Source organism: Cygnus atratus, chromosome 4 (genome assembly GCF_013377495.2).
Source record: "Cygnus atratus isolate AKBS03 ecotype Queensland, Australia chromosome 4, CAtr_DNAZoo_HiC_assembly, whole genome shotgun sequence".
NCBI classification, from domain to species: Eukaryota; Metazoa; Chordata; class Aves; order Anseriformes; family Anatidae; genus Cygnus; species Cygnus atratus.
In genome coordinates this window covers 9,858,640-9,877,060 of record NC_066365.1, presented here as the reverse complement: position 1 = coordinate 9,877,060, position 18,421 = coordinate 9,858,640, and the positions used below count along the sequence as shown (strand labels likewise).

The 18,421-nt window shown below is 38.7% G+C and overlaps 1 protein-coding gene and 1 pseudogene across 1 annotated transcript in view; one reads left to right on the top strand and one right to left on the bottom strand.

The window, feature by feature from the left end:
* The window catches only part of GRID2 (glutamate ionotropic receptor delta type subunit 2), a 728,283-nt gene that overhangs the window by 532,506 nt on the left and 177,356 nt on the right, over positions 1 to 18,421 (top strand). The window lies entirely within an intron of this gene.
* On the bottom strand, positions 7,694 to 17,277 carry LOC118253128 (TATA box-binding protein-associated factor RNA polymerase I subunit A-like; annotated as a pseudogene).

Here is an 18,421-nt window from a genome sequence, read left to right as displayed (position 1 = left end):
AAAAGTCCTGGAAAAGGCTGAATACAGGCAGTTTTATTTCATTTTATTTTTTATCCCTGAGCATGAGCTAAGCAGCTGCCTTACATCATCCAGTGTAAATATGGATCAGGTTTGTACTTACTCATTTAGAGGATTGCCAAAAACAAATAGAAACACTGAAAATGAAAAGCTCTGTATTCCCATTCGACGACCCTTAAAATTAAAAAACAAAATCCTGTAACTTCACTGGGGGTAATACATACAATGAAAATGCTCAAGTGGCTTTCTAGTAGATGCAAATAGCTGGAGACATTGTTTAGAAAATTCATATAGTGAATAATGATAGGTCTACATTATACAAGTGAACCATGAATATAAATTTTAATATGATTGCTTATATCATTTGGTTCTTGATGCAGTCATAATGTTGACTGGAGCTTACAGATTAATTCTGGTTTTCATCTCTCTCTCTTCATTTTCGTGTTGCTGTTTGGAGTTAAATATATCCAGAAAGATGCATATGTATCTTAATAAAAAAAAAAAAATCTGTGCAATTTCATGTAAGTTTTTCTGCATTCTACTTATCTTACAGAAATTGTCCACTGTGCATTTTTCACAATTAAAAGCCCGATCTCTTGTCATGTGATGTACACACATCTCGTGTGCATAGCACTTCTTCCTTTGATTCTAAAAAAACTTCTTAGTGAAATTCTTATCTACCTGTTCAAATCCAAAAATGAGATTTTGATCTCAGTGCAGTCAACAGCAGAATTCCCGTAGAAGGTCGCTTTTTCACATTGTATTTTTCAAAATTAGTGATTTCTGTCTTTTTTTAGAGCTGAAATATCTAGATCATGTATGAATATGTCATACAGCACAGATCCCAGGAGATTAGTACAGAGACCAGATATTAGTAATTTCCTGCTAATATGAAACTCTTCCTTTATCATTTTTGTCCTTGAACAGTATGTATCTAGGGAAAACCTTTCCCTCATATGCTGTGACAACTTCTGTTATTTGCGCCTTTAATCTTAAAAAAGGTGTGTTGTTTCCCCCCATAATTCTGTATTTAGCAGTGCTCTTGCTAATTCTGTTTAACTTCTCCCAGTTTCCTGGATGTTTCTGTCTATGAACAGTGCAACATTATTTTCTTTCCCCCAACTCTTGAAAGGAAAGAAGGAAACCTTAACGGTAAATCTTCTGCACTGAATAATGTCTCTCCCAGATGAAGTCATCATCTCAATCACATATTTTTGGAATTGCTCCTCGAGACTCCTACTGAATTTCAATTTTTCTTTTGGTAAATCCAAAAGTTTTCCTGGAATGTGAGTTTTGTCTAACTGCAATATAGCATTTTTTGTATGTACATAACTATCCTTCGACTCCTAAATTTTTTGCTAAATGGGGTACCCTGAAGTAAAAGTAATATAAATAAGAAGTAATGGGCATTCCAGTTGTGCCAAGGCTCTGAATTCATGCAATATTAATGAAGGTTTTGATTAATACTTCCACATAAAACTAAAGGAGACAGAATAAAGCCTTTTCTATTAGCATCCCCACCCTTGTCTCTGCATTTTAATGAAAGCTTTGTTAATATTTAAAATGCATTTAAAACCTCGAGTGCATAGGAAAGCTACGTAGTGAAAAAAAGATATGGACATTTTATTAAACAGAGCTATTTGAACAAAAGGATAAATGTCAGGCTAATAATGCCAGTGACAAATTCTGCAACTTGCAACATAATTGAAGATTTTAAAATGTATTTTGCACTTTCATCCTATACCAAAAGGAAAAAAAGTGTCACTGGGCAAATACTATGCTTATACTTAGACACTTCCAACAAATCACTGCTGACTTATTCACAAATACTTCATTTAAATAGTATATCTTTTGTTAAATATTGTAATACAGCACTTGTAGGCTCCTGAAGTGCCACGGGACTATAATGAATCAAGTAATGTGTTCCTGCTAACTGAATGAAGTATTTTAATAAGCAAGCCTGATTCATTTAGACATTTCCATTCATCAGACTAGAATATTATGCTGTATGAGAAGGAACAATGCTGAATATGCTTTTGATCACAATTTTTCTAACAGATTAACTCAGTTCTTAGGTGAAAACTAAGAGTGCCTTCAGCCCTGATGCTTAGTGGGAAAAATCCTTGGAAACCAGTCGGGTAGAAAAAGGAAAATATTTTGCTTACTGTTCGGTGCATCCAGTCACAGTATGCTCTAAACTACTTGGACTTGTGTTTAAAGAAATGTGTCTACATTTAACAGCCAGAAGCCAACCCCTTCATTCAGTAAGGTCACACGGAGCTGTAAAATAGAGTGCATCATGTTGTGTTCTGATTCTGAATTGCAGTTTGCTTAGTGCACTCATTTAATGCATTCAGATGAGCCAAAGCTCTGCTCTAAAGTGCATCTAGTACAAAAAACTTTGCCTTATAAAAACTGATGAAGTTAGATGGCCTTGCAAGGTCCCTTTCATTTTCTTCTTCAACTATTTCTTCTTTACCTCCCTCAATGCTTAGGTAGGGAATAATCTTTCTATCTCTTTCTTTTTCTTCTGGTTACTGACAACTTGGCCTCTTCCTTTTCACTATTTCCTGGATGTGAGTTCCGACTATTTGACATGGGTAGAAGAAAGGTAGGAGAAATTTGTCTCTGTGGATACCATAGTCCCAAGTTCACTTGATCTATGCACAGTGTCTTGCTTGTTCCATGCTTATTATAGATAAAATAATAATAAATAAAAAAAACTACAAATCTGTGGACACTGCTAGAGATTTTTGATTTTTTCTCACAGGTCAAAAACTGTATGTTTTGTCCTCTGGATGTAAAATGACAGAATTGTTTTACCCAGTGAGGATTGATCTAACAAGGCATTGGTTTCAGTTGATATTGGCTTTCTGTAGAACTTCTAAAATATATTTAAAAAAAAAATCAGGCCTACATTATGGAAATTTGAGTACCTGGAACTGCAAGCACTCTAAATCTGTGGCCATGTTTTTCTAAGCACAGGTCTTTGGCTTCTTATGTTCGTCAAACGTGTATTAATATATGCATATATGTGCATGGATGGACACTTACGTTCATGTAAATTTTCATTAAAACAAATTTGGGACACTGTTTTTTTTGGCCCCTAATTCTTAATGTTAAGACTGAGCTGTAGCATAGCACATCAGAAATGCTAAAGTATAATCAGAAGTAGGTGTGTAACACTACTCCTTTTCACATATCCTCATTCATTTGTTTATCTTCAGTGGTTTCATTTCAGTGTTTGAAATCCATGAGAGTACTCACATAAGTAATAATTACAATATTTAGCTACAGGCATTTACCACCATATTTCTGAATGAGTAAAGTCAAATGCTTTAAATCACAATCCTAAAAACTTGATTTTGATGGAAGATGGAATATAGTTATCAACTATACTCCCTTACCTTTTTCAAAGGTCTTCATTGTTTGTAATTGTTTTTAATATGTTATGAAAATTGACGTTCCCCAGGGCCTAATTTCTTAATATACGGTTTTATCTTATCTTCATTTATTTTCCCCTGTTCTTTACTCATCCACCCTCAATGCTCTTCTCTGGTGTGTCTGGCTGTGTGCACAAACACACGTTTGTGGTCAGTTTTGTTTCACCGAGTAATCATTGTCCTACTGCTAATAATAACAGCTCCTGAACACTGGTTAACTGTGGGGGAAGATATTGCAGTGCAATTGTTTATACTAGTAAAATATTCAGAAGATAATCTACATACTGGGCTGATATAGATGGTTTGTGTACCAGAAAACTGTAGCAAGGGCAAAGAGAGAGGGTACCAGCTAGGCAGAAAATACTCTCAAGCTCCACCAGGTGCATGCTCTGCCCCCCAGAAAAAGAAAGGTTTCTGGCAGCAGTGCCTAGAAGAGTCTAAGGAAGAGGGTGAGGAATGCTGCAGGTGCCACTCTAGCTTTGTCCACAAATCTTGAACTGACATCCAAAAATACGTAAAGTGTTAGCTGAAAAGAAAGCCAGGTGTCTGGCAGCCACTCCAGAATAGGATTAAGCAAGGTCCTTCATGGCGAGAGAAGGATGGTAACCTCAACATGGGGAGGGGAGAAACATGTCAAACCTAGATTTATAATGCTGCAGCCAAGGTTACTGCCTGCTAACTCTTTGGGTTGGGTTGTTGTGAAGTGGGGAGCAGAGGGCTAGCCCCATCTTTTTGCAACATTTTTGATGGTTTTTTTCAGCCTCTGGCATGGTGGAATGGGGCAATCTGCCCTGCTTGATACAGCACTCACTGTGACTTCATCCTTGGCTAGTGGTCCTAGGGCATCCTGATGCTGTGCACTTAAATTCAACATTGTCTTGAGATCAAACTGCTATCTACATTTCCTTTTCTAAATTTTTGTTTGTGTGTTTGTTTTACTATGCATCTGACTCTTGTGTCATTTTCCTTTTATGTTATTTTTCTCCATCTCAGCTGTGGTCTGATTTACTTTGTGTTTCATTCTGAGTCATCTTTTTCTGTATAAGGAACTATCTGCGCTGCATGGCATTTATGGCTAATCATGAAATCATGGTGTTTCCTTCTCCATGAAAGTCAAAAGTGGTAGTTTTATAATCCTCTTTTTGGGTTGCTGTTAAATATCTTATGTTGCCTGTTTACTGTGAAAGCACTTCTATTTGTCTGAGTGTAGATGAAGAATTGTATATATTTTCCTTAAATAGTTTTGGGTGAAAGCAGTTCATTGTGAGACAGAACTGCAGTCCTGTAAACTTGTCTTAGGTTCATTGCTACTATAAATGTAAAATCTGTCTTTTTACAGTACTTAGAGTATTTTCTGCCTGAGACTCCATGAACATTTACACCGATTAAATAAGACAGACTAAATCCAAGAATTACACAAACATTTTCTTTGTGCATTGGGATTTTATGTTAGAGATGGGTGGCTAAAGACATTGGCACTGTGAGAGTTTCTTTCAGCCTGTGGGTAAAACCTAGTTCAGTCCCTGCTGCAAAAAATATAACCTTTTTGATAACCTCTAGCAGCCTGTGCAAAAGAGGCTGATGTTGTCCACCCATTAAAAATAAAAAACATATATTTTTTTTACATCAAAAACATCTGGCTGATACTCTGAAGCAATCAGTGTTCAAAAGTAAGATGCAAACATCAGTAGAAAAGTAACTCAATACAGTAAAAAAAAAAAAAAGTATGCATATGAAAATTTAGTGCTGAGAATCTAGTACTTTTAACTCTCTCCAAACAACAGTATCTGAAGACCCAACTTTCCATTTCCTTTGCGTTTTCTTCATGTATCTCCCACCCAAGCCCAAAGCTGACTCCTGTTATTCAGACTGGGAGAACTGCATGCCCCTTGACTTCATCTGAAATGCTTGCTAGAAGAAATGCAAGCAAAATGCAGCCAGCTAGAATAATGACCAAGTTACCTATCAGCACTGTTTTACTGTTATAGGCCTGTTTGATTAGATCATTAACTTGGAAATGCCAGGATTTCTGGTTCTGGCTGAAATTATGGTTGTTTTTTTGTTTGTTTGTTTTTGGTTTTGTTTTTTCAAGGATGGGGCAATTAAAAAAAAAATGGAGAAAAGTTGGGAGAAGAAGATAAGGTCAGTGTTCACTTATGAAAAAAGATAAATCGGTAGAATGAACAGAAAACTGAACTTCCACTTAACGTCATCCAGGTAAACTCACTTTGAGAAGGGAAAGAAAAGGGGATTGCTGGTGCTGACACCCAGTCATATATACAGTAGATTTGATCTACTTCAGGATCTTTTCAGAAATCAAATAAAAGATAGAACTAACTAAATTTCACCATCCACAATCAAACTGGGCAACATTTAACCTAACATTACTTTTTGAGGAAAAAAAAAAAAAGTGATGTCTCTATAAAATTAATAATTCTGAGACCCTGTTAGCTACTTCCATACCCATCGACTGAAAATAACTGTCAGTGACTTTCCTCTGAAGGTATCTAGCAGGAATAGGTACCTCAGCACTGTCAATTAAGTTGTCTCCCTTCCTATTTCTGTTATTTTCATCTGTGTGTGTCATGATTTTGTGCTCCGCTTCCTTATGTGATGATCAAATAACTGGGGTGGTGAAATGTGTGATGTAACCAAGGAACCAAGGAATTTTTTTCCTACATTATTTTTCTTCTCTCTAAGTAATTTGCACTTATCAGGGAATGAGATAACTGAATTACGTGATAACCTGGGCAGGGCAGGCAAGGTATGTAACTTTATTTTTTTCATTCACTAGAAAATTTAGTAGTATAGAGTTTTCCTAAAGTATATTTTGGCGAGTAAATATTTTTATAAAAGTTTACTTATTTGTTTATTAGAAGAAGAATTGGACTTTTCATTTTTATTGCTCAGTCAGTTGATACTGAAACTTGAGTATCAAGGGAGCGTATGCATTGCAGAAGCATCAAGGGCACCTTTATCTGAGTTCTGTGAAACTTGTCTTGGAAAATGGGAATGTTGCATTAGGTATTTTCTGTCTCTTTATGCTGGTTATTCAAAACAAACAAAAAAGTGTCTTGGCTCGTAAAAATACTCTGGGATGACAGCAGGAATAATAAATGATACAGGGATTTGACAGCTTGCAATTTGTGTGACTGCAAAATATATGTTATGTGGCCACATGGCCTGAAGTCTACATGAAAGAACATAAATTTGGTATGTGTTGCCTACTATGGCAGCACCGTAATAAGTTTTTAAAGAAATAAAAATTCACTTAATGAGCAATAAAATAATAAGAAAAAAAAAATAGCCATTTTTAATGATCTCCAGAATTGTGTCTTTATACCCTTACAATATGTTAGCACAGCCATGGCTCATTTAAAGTTCTAGCTCCATCCTCTTTGATATTTCTGTTGTTGTTGTTGTTGTTGTTGAAATGCTCTTAACATTTTCCCAAATGAAGAGAATGTGGGTTAAAAATCCCTGTTTGAAATTCTGCAACCCTGTGGCTCCATACGTAAAAGGAGTTCCCTGGAGAGATGTGCAGCAACCTGGAGAAAATAAGCACTATTAATGGAGGGGAGGGCAGAAATGGGAGAGAAGGTTAAACAGGGAAAGAGGTTTTCCCTGCACAACTCACCTATTCCATTTAAAAGAAACCAAGCTTTTATTTATTTATTTTTTAAACTGCCTTTGAGATTTTAAGCTTGATTTAACATTGTTTCAGTGAGGTAGACATTATTTTGGATTATATACTTAATATTTTATAGTTTTCGAAGGCACAAGGCTGTCTATGGAGATTATACATTTCAAGCATAGATGTTAGAAGGAAATGTGTACAGGGTCAGATTCAGGCAAAGATTTTAGGCCAGGCTTAATTTCATCCTTATTAAAAATAATAATAGAGCAAGAAAGGATGTATTTATTTAAAATAAGTTCAAGTTTCAGCAGGACTAAGCAGGTTCATATGGTATGTGCTATCCTGCATAAAAACAGTTTCCTAAATGAGGCTGATGGACGAGGTTTGAATATTGGTGACATTCTTTTGGCAACGCTCCGTGAACTGATGTGACATTTAGATCTGCCAGTTTTGTAGGACAAGAACTGCTGTACAAAGTCAGACTAAAAATCGACCTGACCTGTTTCTAGCAATGGCAGTAGTAAGTGCTAGAGAAAAGTACTAGAATAAACTTCATATTTCTTTCTGCATTCTGACTTTGTGCTCTGTAGATATTTCAAACAACTGTATGGGGCTTTGATTTTTGGAGCATGATATTAAAATCTATCATTACTTCATGAGAGGGAACAATATCATGCAAGATCTTGAGTGCAGATATGAGTGATTTCTTTGATGCACCATGTCTTGGTAGGAACTGATAGAATTAAACATGAGCATTGGGATTAGCCGCAAACTTTGAGTTGTAGGCATATTCACGTAATACTTTGCGAGCTTCATTATGGTGTCCATAGAACTCCAACAAATTCGCACAGGATTTCACAAAGAGATCCCAGAGTCCAGGTATTTTAATGATCTCCTTTAAATTCACTGCTGCCTTCCGAAAGCAACTGTGCATTTCCCGTTCAACAGACAAGTCTTCAAATCCACCCTTCTCATACTCTAAGAGGACGTTCTTCTGCTTAGACCAGCTATAGTAGTTCAGCAGTCCCCTGTAAGCCTGAATCAGTTTCATCTCTTTATCCTGAACAGTTGTTTGTTCTCCAAACCTGCAGCTTTCTGCCAGGGACAGGTTTTGGTAGGCTTCACCTATTAGTCCATTACAAAGGAGATGAAAGGCATGCTCTAAACAAACCTTCAAGTACCTTTTTACTTCTAAAGTTTTCATCTCTGAAAGAGTTGAACTCTCTTAGGCTGCTATGTGAATGGTTGCACAGAATTTCTGTTCCTATTCTCCAAATAATCTCTGATTTACCCACGTATTCTGTAGAAGAGTCTTTCTCTAGTGACTCAGTGTAGAAAGTCAGAAACTCTGCAGCTCTCTTCCACTGCTTCTGTAGTATGGCATCCTGAATGTAATTTAAACATGCTTCCTTGCTCTTCCTGAAGCATAATTTGTGTTCATGGGAAGATGGGGCTCAGTAGAAGTGCTGTGGCAGGCAGGACCGGTGCAGGGCTGGCGGCAGGGCACTCTCCGCCTCGGCCAAGGAGAGCTGTCCATGGCCCCATGGGGAGCGGCCGGCGTGGCGGCCATTACTGGGGGCCTAGCGGCGGCACGGCCACTACAACTGTTGCTGCCTGAGGGTGGCCACCATTTTGACCCTGGTGGGGAGTGGGGCCGCCTGGACACGTTCCTGTGTGACACGATTTAGGTATTCCTGCTCCGGCAGGGGGACTGGACTAGATGATCTTTCAAGGTCCCTTCCAATCCCTAACGTTCTGTGATTCTGTGGGCTGGCAGACACTTATTTACTCTACCTGTTTTATTGTTGGTAAATGACATTACATGTAGTCAGGTGACATTAAGAGTATGAAAAAGATTTTTTTTCTGGAAGATGTTGCTTGTCTGTTTTTAACATCGTTGGCATGATATAAGTTGAACATTCTCTTGTGATACAGCACTGACTAATGAACTACTTTATTTTTAATTTTGATTTCAGCAATGACTTCTGACTTCAGATAAGTGTTATTACTGCTATGATTCTAGGTTACCATTTTCTAATCATCCCAGTCTGATCATTTTTTTGCCTCAGTCTTCACTGGCAATGGCTATAGCCACATAGCCCAAGTCCCAAATGGCAAAGGCAGTGACTGAAAGAATGAAGAACTGCCCACTGTAGGAGAATATCAGGTTCGAGACCAGCTAAGTAACCTAAAGGTGTGCAGTGTTGGGACTGGCACTGTTTAATATCTTTGTCAGTGACATAGACTCGGGATCAAGTGCTCCCTCAGCAAGTTTGCCAATGACACCAAGCTGTGTGGTGCAGTTGACATCCTGGAAGGGAAGGGATGGGATGCCATCCAGGGGGACCTTGACAGGCTTGAGAGATGGGCCTGTGAGAACCTCATGAGGTTCAACAAGGTCAAGTGCAAGGTCCTGCAACTGGCCTGGGGCAACCCCAAGCACAAATACAGGCTGGGTAGAGAATAGATTGAAAACAACCCTGCAGAAGAAGGACTTGGGGGCATTGGTGGATAAACTCAACATGAGCCATCAATGTGTGCTTGCAGCCCAGAAAGCCAACCATATCCTGGGCTGCATCAAAATAAGCATGGCCAGGCAGGCAAGGGAGGTGATTCTTGCCCTCTGCTCTGCTCTCATGAGACCCTTCTGGAGTGCTGCATTCAGCTCTGGGGCCCCCAGCACAAGAAGGACATAGACCTATTAGAGCAAATCCAGAGGAGGGCCATGAGGATGACCAAGGGGCTGGAGCACCTCTCCTATGAAGACAGGCTGAGGGAGTTGGGGTTGTTCAGCATGAAAAATAGAAGGCTCTGGGGAGACCTTATAGTGGTCTTCCAATACCTAAAGGGGGCCTACAGGAAGGCAGGAGAGTAGTGATAGGACAAGGAGTAATGACTTAAACTAAAAGAGGGTAGATTTAGATTAGACATAAGGAAGAAATTCTTTACTGTCAGAGTGAGGCCCTGGCACAGGTTGCCCAGAGAAGCTGTGGATGCCCCATCCCTGGAAGTGTTTGAGGCCAGTTTGGATGGGGCTTGGGGCATCCTGGTCTAGTGGAAAGCGTCCCTGCTTATGGCAGGGGAGTTGGAACTAGATGATCTTTAAGGTCCCTTCTAACCCAAACCATTCTGTGATTCTATGAAAAGCGCTTGAGTCTTTCCACACTTTCTTAAGTGCAGATTAAAAGACATCCATGGCATTTTAGTAGATAGAAGCCAAGTCTAACCACATGCTTTTTTTATGTTAATAAATAATATCCACTGTTTTGGCATGGATGGAGAGATTGTGTCTAGCAGACAAGAGGAAATAAAGGAAAAAAGAAGGGATATAAAGAATGAATGAAAGATAGACCTGAAGTGGACAGAAATAATATTGGCATATTAGAAAAGAATGTGGGATAAATGAAACAAAGCAAAATCAAACAAGACTGTGTGCTTAACTAAGTTAACTAATTCACCAATTACGTCAGTGCCCCAAGTACAAGGGTTTAGAGTAGTTATTAAAACAGAACAGACATTTGTAAGCTTTATTTTAAGATGAGTTCTAGAAAAGTAATTGCCTAGCTTTAAGAAGGTTATGAATGTAAACTTGTATCACTTGTTTATCACACAAAAGTATCAATTGTTTTTATTAGAAACTTTATTATATACAGATTTTTTTGGAGAAAGATTATTAGAAAATGTTACCAAAAGCATTTCACAACATGTACATTATAATCAGCATAGATTTCAGTTAGTCAACTGATAGTCCTGACATCAGTGTTTATTAGGTCAGAAGAAAATGAAAACAAAATAAATTCAAGTGTTTTAAGGAGAAGGTGAAATGAAGATGGAAATGAAATGCAGTTACTCATTTTCTGCACCTGATAATTTTCTTTTGGTAGTTTTCAGGTGAAATGATATAATTCAGTGTTGTGTCTGAGAAAACTTTTAAACATGTCTTTTCTGAAAAATATAGTATGCCTATAGCCTGTATTATGATCTTATGACACACCTTGAAAAGGATTTAGCACCCCCGGTTTTAAAGACGCTTTAAGACTTTTCAAATCCTTAAAAGCAGAGTCTGCAGATCAAGACCATTGCTGTCAATGCTGGGAATAAATCAGAGAATCTGGATTTATACCTGAAACTCCCAGGAGGGGAAGTTCTCCCAAGAAAAGCTTCATGTGACAGGCTTAAGCTCCATAATGTTTTCTACATTCAGATATAAATCCATTTATAATGAAGAGGAGAAAAGGTAACAGTAGTTTTAATATCAGATTTCCCCTATAAAATCACATTTTTATCTACATCCAGATCCAATTGCAAAAAATACCACTCCCTGAAAATCCAGGAAAGCTGATTTCTAATAGATGCTCTAGCATTTCATTTTAACTCTTAATGTTACTCATTATTCTGAACCAGATCAAGGAACACATCAAAGAAATTGTTGAAAAGAAAGCATCATATGATGTGCATTATCCCAGAAATGTTCACAACGGTAGTCTTTATTTTAAGCCTCCAGTCCCACCACTACAAGAAGATCACTGCTACAAGTAAGGGTTGGTAGGATCAAGTCCTATTACTATTCTAGAACAGAAATTGCTCAGTCTTTGTGAAATTAACACCCATATTGACAAATTATACAGAGCTGGAAAGCTGCATCTAATTTGCATATAAACTGTCTTTACTTTTTCAAGCAAAATGAATACTTCTAGGGTCAGGCACTGTCATGCTGGAAATTGTCACAGCTCCCATCCCAATTTACATCACTGAGAATTTGCTCCACTGCCAAAAACAGAGTTAAATGAATGAAGGAACTTAACTCTTATCTGAGTTCATTTAGTAATGACATGTCCACAGTTCGTAAACTAATCCTTCAACTCCAGGATAGCCAGGGGCACTGTTGTAGACAACATTTTTAGCCCCTCCACTGCAGGATTTTCTTCAGAACTGTGCAGTTAAAAGTACTTTTACTTCTCTTGACAACCTGCCTATCTGTTTTATTATTGTCATTGCTTTCCCTCAGGCTCTACCAAGAAGTTTGCACTTGCAGCTTGATCAAATTACATGCTTTCCCTTGATGTGAACATGTAAAACACCACTGTGCCTGGTTCAGGAAATGACAACAAATTACAGAACGTCCTTTATTTACGTCACCGATCTGAATCCAGTCCAAGCCACTAGTGACTGACTGTCATTCCTAAATAACCCATGTGAGATGGGAGAGAGTCTTAATCATTTTATTTTTATAAACAAAATATTTCTTCAACGTGAACAAGAAAAGCTTAAAAATTCACATATGGTGTAGCTGAGCTGCAGCTGAGCTTCACTGGAAAGGGAAAATATTTCCAACAGACGTTGAACTGTAAGGCAGCACTTGATTGACAGCAGCATCTTGAAATGATTGAGGAACAGAGGCTGCTCCTCCTTGTATTTTAATTCACCAAATGGGAGCTCCTAGTTCTTCTCATAGTCACCATTATGATGATAATATTAGTACTGATTAGGTATCTAAACACAACAGCAATAATCACAGTAATAATACCACATAACAAATAGCAAAAGTAGTAATTTACATAAAAGGTACTATTACCAATTACCTCTAATAATGAGAATTTGAGGAATATCTCAACTAACCTATGCCAATAATACTCTTCTCCAGCAGCTTTTAGAAGCTCCAAAAAGAGAAATAAAACCAGCAAATCCTGGTGGCTTTTTCTGTCAAGCTTTGAAGTGAGATTCTCAAGTCTAATCATGTACATCAGCTGTGCCTTAAAATTATAGATAAGATGGAGTTTGAGATGATCTTTGAATGATTTAGTGTTCCCATATCAAAAAACAAGCAAACTTTCCTTTGGGCAAGTAAAGCCATGTTCTGCTTTACTCAGGTTTCATGTTTTTGTTATTTGTGATATCAAAATTCTTGCATTACTTCTCACTTTATGCCAGGTCATGAATTTTGTCTGTCTTTTACATATTGATCCCTGAATTTCTCTTCATCAGTATTATTATTTTTAAGGTATTGTATTATTGTTATTTGGAGGGCAGAGTTTAGTTGTTATCATTCTGTTAAAATGGAACTGCTGTCCAAAATTCTTGAAGATGGATGTGGTTTCACATTAAAATTAATCAACCTGATATGATTAATAATCTTTGATGATCACATAGAATTTTCCCAGGTAATTCATTATGTAAATGAAATATTTAATACTGGGTCATTATTTCTTTGAATGCGTACCATCTGGGATATCATATATGATAATTGTTCGTAATCTTGCAAAAAAGGGTATCTGAGTTTTTGCCAAAATTAGTTTTTGCCAAAATTAGAACTCTCTGGAAACTTTCAGAAATCTCTTTGGCCTCTGTAGCAATTTATGAAGTGTATTTTAAAGTACAGGTAGAATAGATGCTAACTTGTGTAGCTCACAATTTGTATGTTAAACTCATCTACATCCTATTTCAGTTTCTGTCACTGCAATATTTCTTTTGCAATTCCTGTCTGATTTACCCTTTAAAAATATTGTTGCATTATTTAATATGATGCTTAAACTAATCTCATATTGCTGATAAGCTGTTGTGTTATCTGATAAATCAGCATTCAGAGTAGGAAGCATTTCACTTGTCCATGTTTGTGATATCAGATTGTTGACAAAGAAAATTAAATGTGCTGTTCTCATTAACAGCAGTGGGAACTGAATTTACAAAACAGAGATGAGAAATCTCTTGCATTAACGCTGCAGGCCAGCTCACACCTGTTGCTAATAGAATTCCACCTGTGTTATATACGAGCTTTCAGTCTCTCTTCAAAGTAATCTGGCATTTAACTTGTGTTTTCCATAGCATCAACTGCCTGTCAGCACATAATAAACTATTTAATTTTGAGAGCCATGGGGTTGAAACAAAAATATCATAAAATAGGATGTGTGGTATAGTATTGAGTGCTATATGAGGTGCATGTGAATAGAATTTGTGTGAGTTTTTACTTAACTCATCTTCATGGGAAATAATTTGTACTGTAGGGTAGCAAGGTCAGTCTTACTGCTGTCGAGGTACATAGGAAGCGCAGGAGTACTCAGACACTAGGGGATCAGCTCAGGACTGATTTTATTGATTAAGGGAGTTACATGAAATGTTACAAACTTCTAAAGAGGCAGAAGATCCGGATTCAAAAGTGTGCTCTGCAACATCATTCTGAACTGTTCCATTTGAAATTTAGTCCTGTATTTTTCTAACCAAATACCTTTGTCGCTTGTGTGTTCTTAACATTTTATTTATTTTAAGCTGTGATAGGTACTTATAAAGCTATAGTACTGGCATCCTGAGGAGCTAAGGTAGCTAATCTATCCCAGTTTAGAGAATGGGAGCTCAGACATTAAGTTGAAAGCCAATTCAAATTGTTGCAATGCCTTGATATTCCTTTGATACAAACCAAAATGATGTAATTGTCGGGAGTGGTCAACAGGGACTGCTTAGTCTATCTTTGGCAATAAGACTGCTTTGTGTCAGACAGCATTAAGAGAAGCTTTTAAGAAAAAATAATAGTTTTCTGTTTGTGTTTTTTTATATATATATTTTATTTTGTTGTTGTTGTTTTTAATCTTGTCATTACCAACTTGAGCCAACTGAGCTGTGTTTGAATAATAGAATTTTTTAGGTTGGAAAAGACCTCTAAGATCTTGAAGTCCAACCCTTAACCTAGCACTGCCAAGTCTACTACTAAACCATGTCCCTAAGCACATCTAAATATCTTTTGCCTACTTCCAGGGTTGGTGACTCAACCACTTCCCTGGGCAGCCTGTTCCAATGCTTCCCAACCCTTTCAATGAAGAAATTTTTCTTAATATGCAATCTAAATCTCCCCTGGTACAACCTGAGGCCATTTCCTCTTGTCCTATCACTTGTTTCTTGGGAGAAGAGATCAACCACCACCACGCTACAGCCTCCTCTGAGGTAGTTGTAGAGAGCAATAAGGTCTCCCCTAAGCCTCCTTTCCTCTACGATAAATAACTCCGGTTTCCTCAGCTGCTCCTCATAAGACTGGTTCTCTAGGTCCTTCACCAGCTTCATTGCCCTTCTTTGGACATGCTCCAGCACCTCGATGTCCTTCCTGTAGTGAGGGGCTCAAAACTGAACGCAGTACTCGAGGTGCGGCCTCACCAGAGCTGAGTACAGGGAGACAATCACTTCCCTGGTCCTGCTTTCTGATATAAGCCAGGATGCTGTTGGCCTTCTTGGCCACCTGAGCATGCTGCTGGCTCATATTCAGCTGGCTATCAACCAATACCTCCAGGTCCCTTTCGACCAGGCAGCTTTCCAGTCACTCTTCCCACAGCCTGTAGCTTTGCATGGGGTTGTTGCGCCCCACGTGCAGGACCCGGCACGTAGCCTTGTTGAACCTCATACAGTTGGCCTTGGCCCATCAATCCAGCCTATCCAGATCTCTCTGCAGAGCCCTCCTACCCTTGAGCAGATCAACACTCTCACCCAATTTGGTGTCATCTGCAAACTTACTGAGGGTGTACTCAATCCCCTCATCAAGATGATTGATAAAGTTATTGAAGAGAACTGACCCCAGTACTGAATCCTGAGGAACACCACTAGTGACTGGCCTCCAACTTTAAATCCATTTATCACAACTGTTAGGGCCTGGCCACCCAGCCAGTTTTTTTACCTAGTGAAGCATACACCTGTCCAAGCATCGAGAAGACAGTTTCTTCAGAAGCATGCTGTGGGAAACAGTGTTGAAAGCCTTACTGAAGTCTAGGTGGACAACATCCACAGCCTTTCTCTCATCCAATAAGTGCATCACTTTGTCATAGAAGCAGATCAGGTTCATCAAACAGCACCTGCCTTTCATAAACCCATGCTGACTGGGCCTGATCGCCTGATTGTACTGCGTGTGCCGCATGATGGCACTCAAGATGATCTGCTCCATGAGCTTCCCTGGCACCTAAGTCTGACTGACAGGCCTGTATTACTCTGGGTCCTGCTTCTGTCCTTTCTTGTAAATGAGCATCACCAGTGGCTTGGTGAGCACTTCCACCAGTTCCTTCATTTACCTTTGGGTGGATCCCACCTGGCCCCATAGATTTGTGTACATCTATGTGGTGTAGCAGGTCACTAAACATTTCCTCTTGGATTATGAGGGCTTCATTCTGCTCCCTGTCCCTATCTACCAGCTTGGGGGGCTGGGTACACAGAGAACAACTGGTCTTACTAGTTATTGGTCATTAAATACCTCAGCCTTTTCCTCATCTCTTGTCACTATGTTTCCCCCCCATATCCAATACAAGATGGAGGTTCTCCTTAGTCTTTCTTTTCTTGTTTATGTATTTCTAAAAACATTTTTTATTGTCTTTAGCAGCAATAGCCAGGTTAAACTCAAGTTGGGCTTTGGGCCTTCTAATTTTCTTTCTGCAGAGCCTCATGACATCTTTGTAGTCCTCCTGAGTGGCCTGCTCCTTCTCCCAAAGGTCATAAATCCTCTTTTTCTTCCTGAGCTCTAGCCACAGCATTCTGTTCAGCCAGGCTGGTTCATCCATGCTGGCTCATCTTTCAGCACATGGGAGCAGCCTGCTGCTGTGCCTTTAGGATTTCTTTCTTGAAGAGCATCTAGCCTTCCTGGACTCCTTTGTTCTTCAGGAGACTCTGCCAACCAGTCTCCTTAATAGGCCAAAGTCTGCCTTCCAGAAGTCCAAGGTGGTAGTTCTGCTATCCCCACTCCTTACTTTTCCAAGAAACAAAAACTCTTATTAATATGTGATTGCTGTGCCCAAGAAGGCCTCCAACCTTTGCACCAGCCACAAGTCCTTCTCTGTTCACAAGAAAAAGGTCCAGCAAGGCACATTCGCCAGTAGGTTCACTCACCAGCTGTGTCAGGAAATTAAATTCTGCATAATCCAGAAACCTCCTAGATTGTTTCCTCTCTGCTGTGTTGTATTTCCAGCAGACATCTGATAAGTCCACCAGGAGAACAAGGGCTAGCAATTGTGAGACTTCTCCTGGCTGGTTATAGAACATTTTGTCTGCCTTTTCATCCTGGTTAGGCAATCTATAGCAGACTCCTACCATGACATCTGTCTCATTGGCCTTCCCCCTGATTCTTACCCATAAACACTCAACCCTGTTGTCGCCATTATTAAGCTCTAGACAATGAAAACACTCTCTAACATACAGGGCTACCACATTGCCTCTCATTCCTCGCTTATCCCTTCTGAAGAGTTTATAGACATCCATTGCAGCACTCCAGTCATGTGAGTCATCCCACCATGTTAGAAAATCACTCGGAGTGATAAGAGCCCTGTGAAAGAATTGTTGGAATTTTGTCTATATTGTGCTATGGTTCTTGCCAGCACTGATGATTGGCAATTGAATTGCTCTTCTTACATGAACTCTGCATCAGGATAGAGTTGTGGCACTTATATTCCTCCTGGATGCATAGGTTTAAAAAGCAAGATAAAGGGAAATTCAATCATCTCATCACAGCTGTCAACATTTTACCTTTGACTATATATGTATTTTAAGTAGTTCATTATATTCCTACAGTTTCAAAAGTGGGAGTGAGAAGTGGAAAGGGAGCTGTGATTCTTTAATGTGACATTGATGATAACATTCCCTTTAAAGTTTAGGATGGGTCATAAAAAGGCAAACTATGATCAAATGAGATAATGAAGGTTTATGAAAAGTCACTGAATTCTCATTGAGTTAATTGGATACAGAACTGCTTGGCCAGGACCTTGTCTATCTTTTGTGTCTTTACTTGATTTTTTTGTGCTTGATGTGGGACAGTGGGAAGCTCTTAATCACCCTAAGTTTCTCCAGCAGGGATCTCATAGGCATTGTAAGTGAATAGGCACTGTAGGCATTGTAAGTGAAGAATCTTCTGTGCTACAGAAGAGGCTTCACATTCATCTTAGCTGTATATTAAAGACAGGTGACAGTAGCTTCATTACAGGAAAAATCCTAACTCTGCTATCAATTTCCACTTCGTATGTCCAGCTTCCTTGTGCTTATGGGCTTTGCTGGATTCATGTAATTGGAAGGGGGGCAAGAAACCACTGTAAACTGTATTAACTTAGATCTGTTAGCCACAAATCTTAAGAAGATAACTGATATGGCAGCAGTAAGATTTAGGAACAGATCTATGAGAACTAGCCAATTTACACATTGTGCAACCTGGCTCTGAGCCACAAAAGTATTTTTTCTCAGTGCATTCTCTATACTTGCAGATGAACTCAGACTATACAGATTCCTGCAGCTGCAATGAATTTTTCTATTCTAATGACATGCAGTGTCTTTTCTGCCATCTTCTGGGTTTTGGAATATTTTTGTTGTTGTTGTT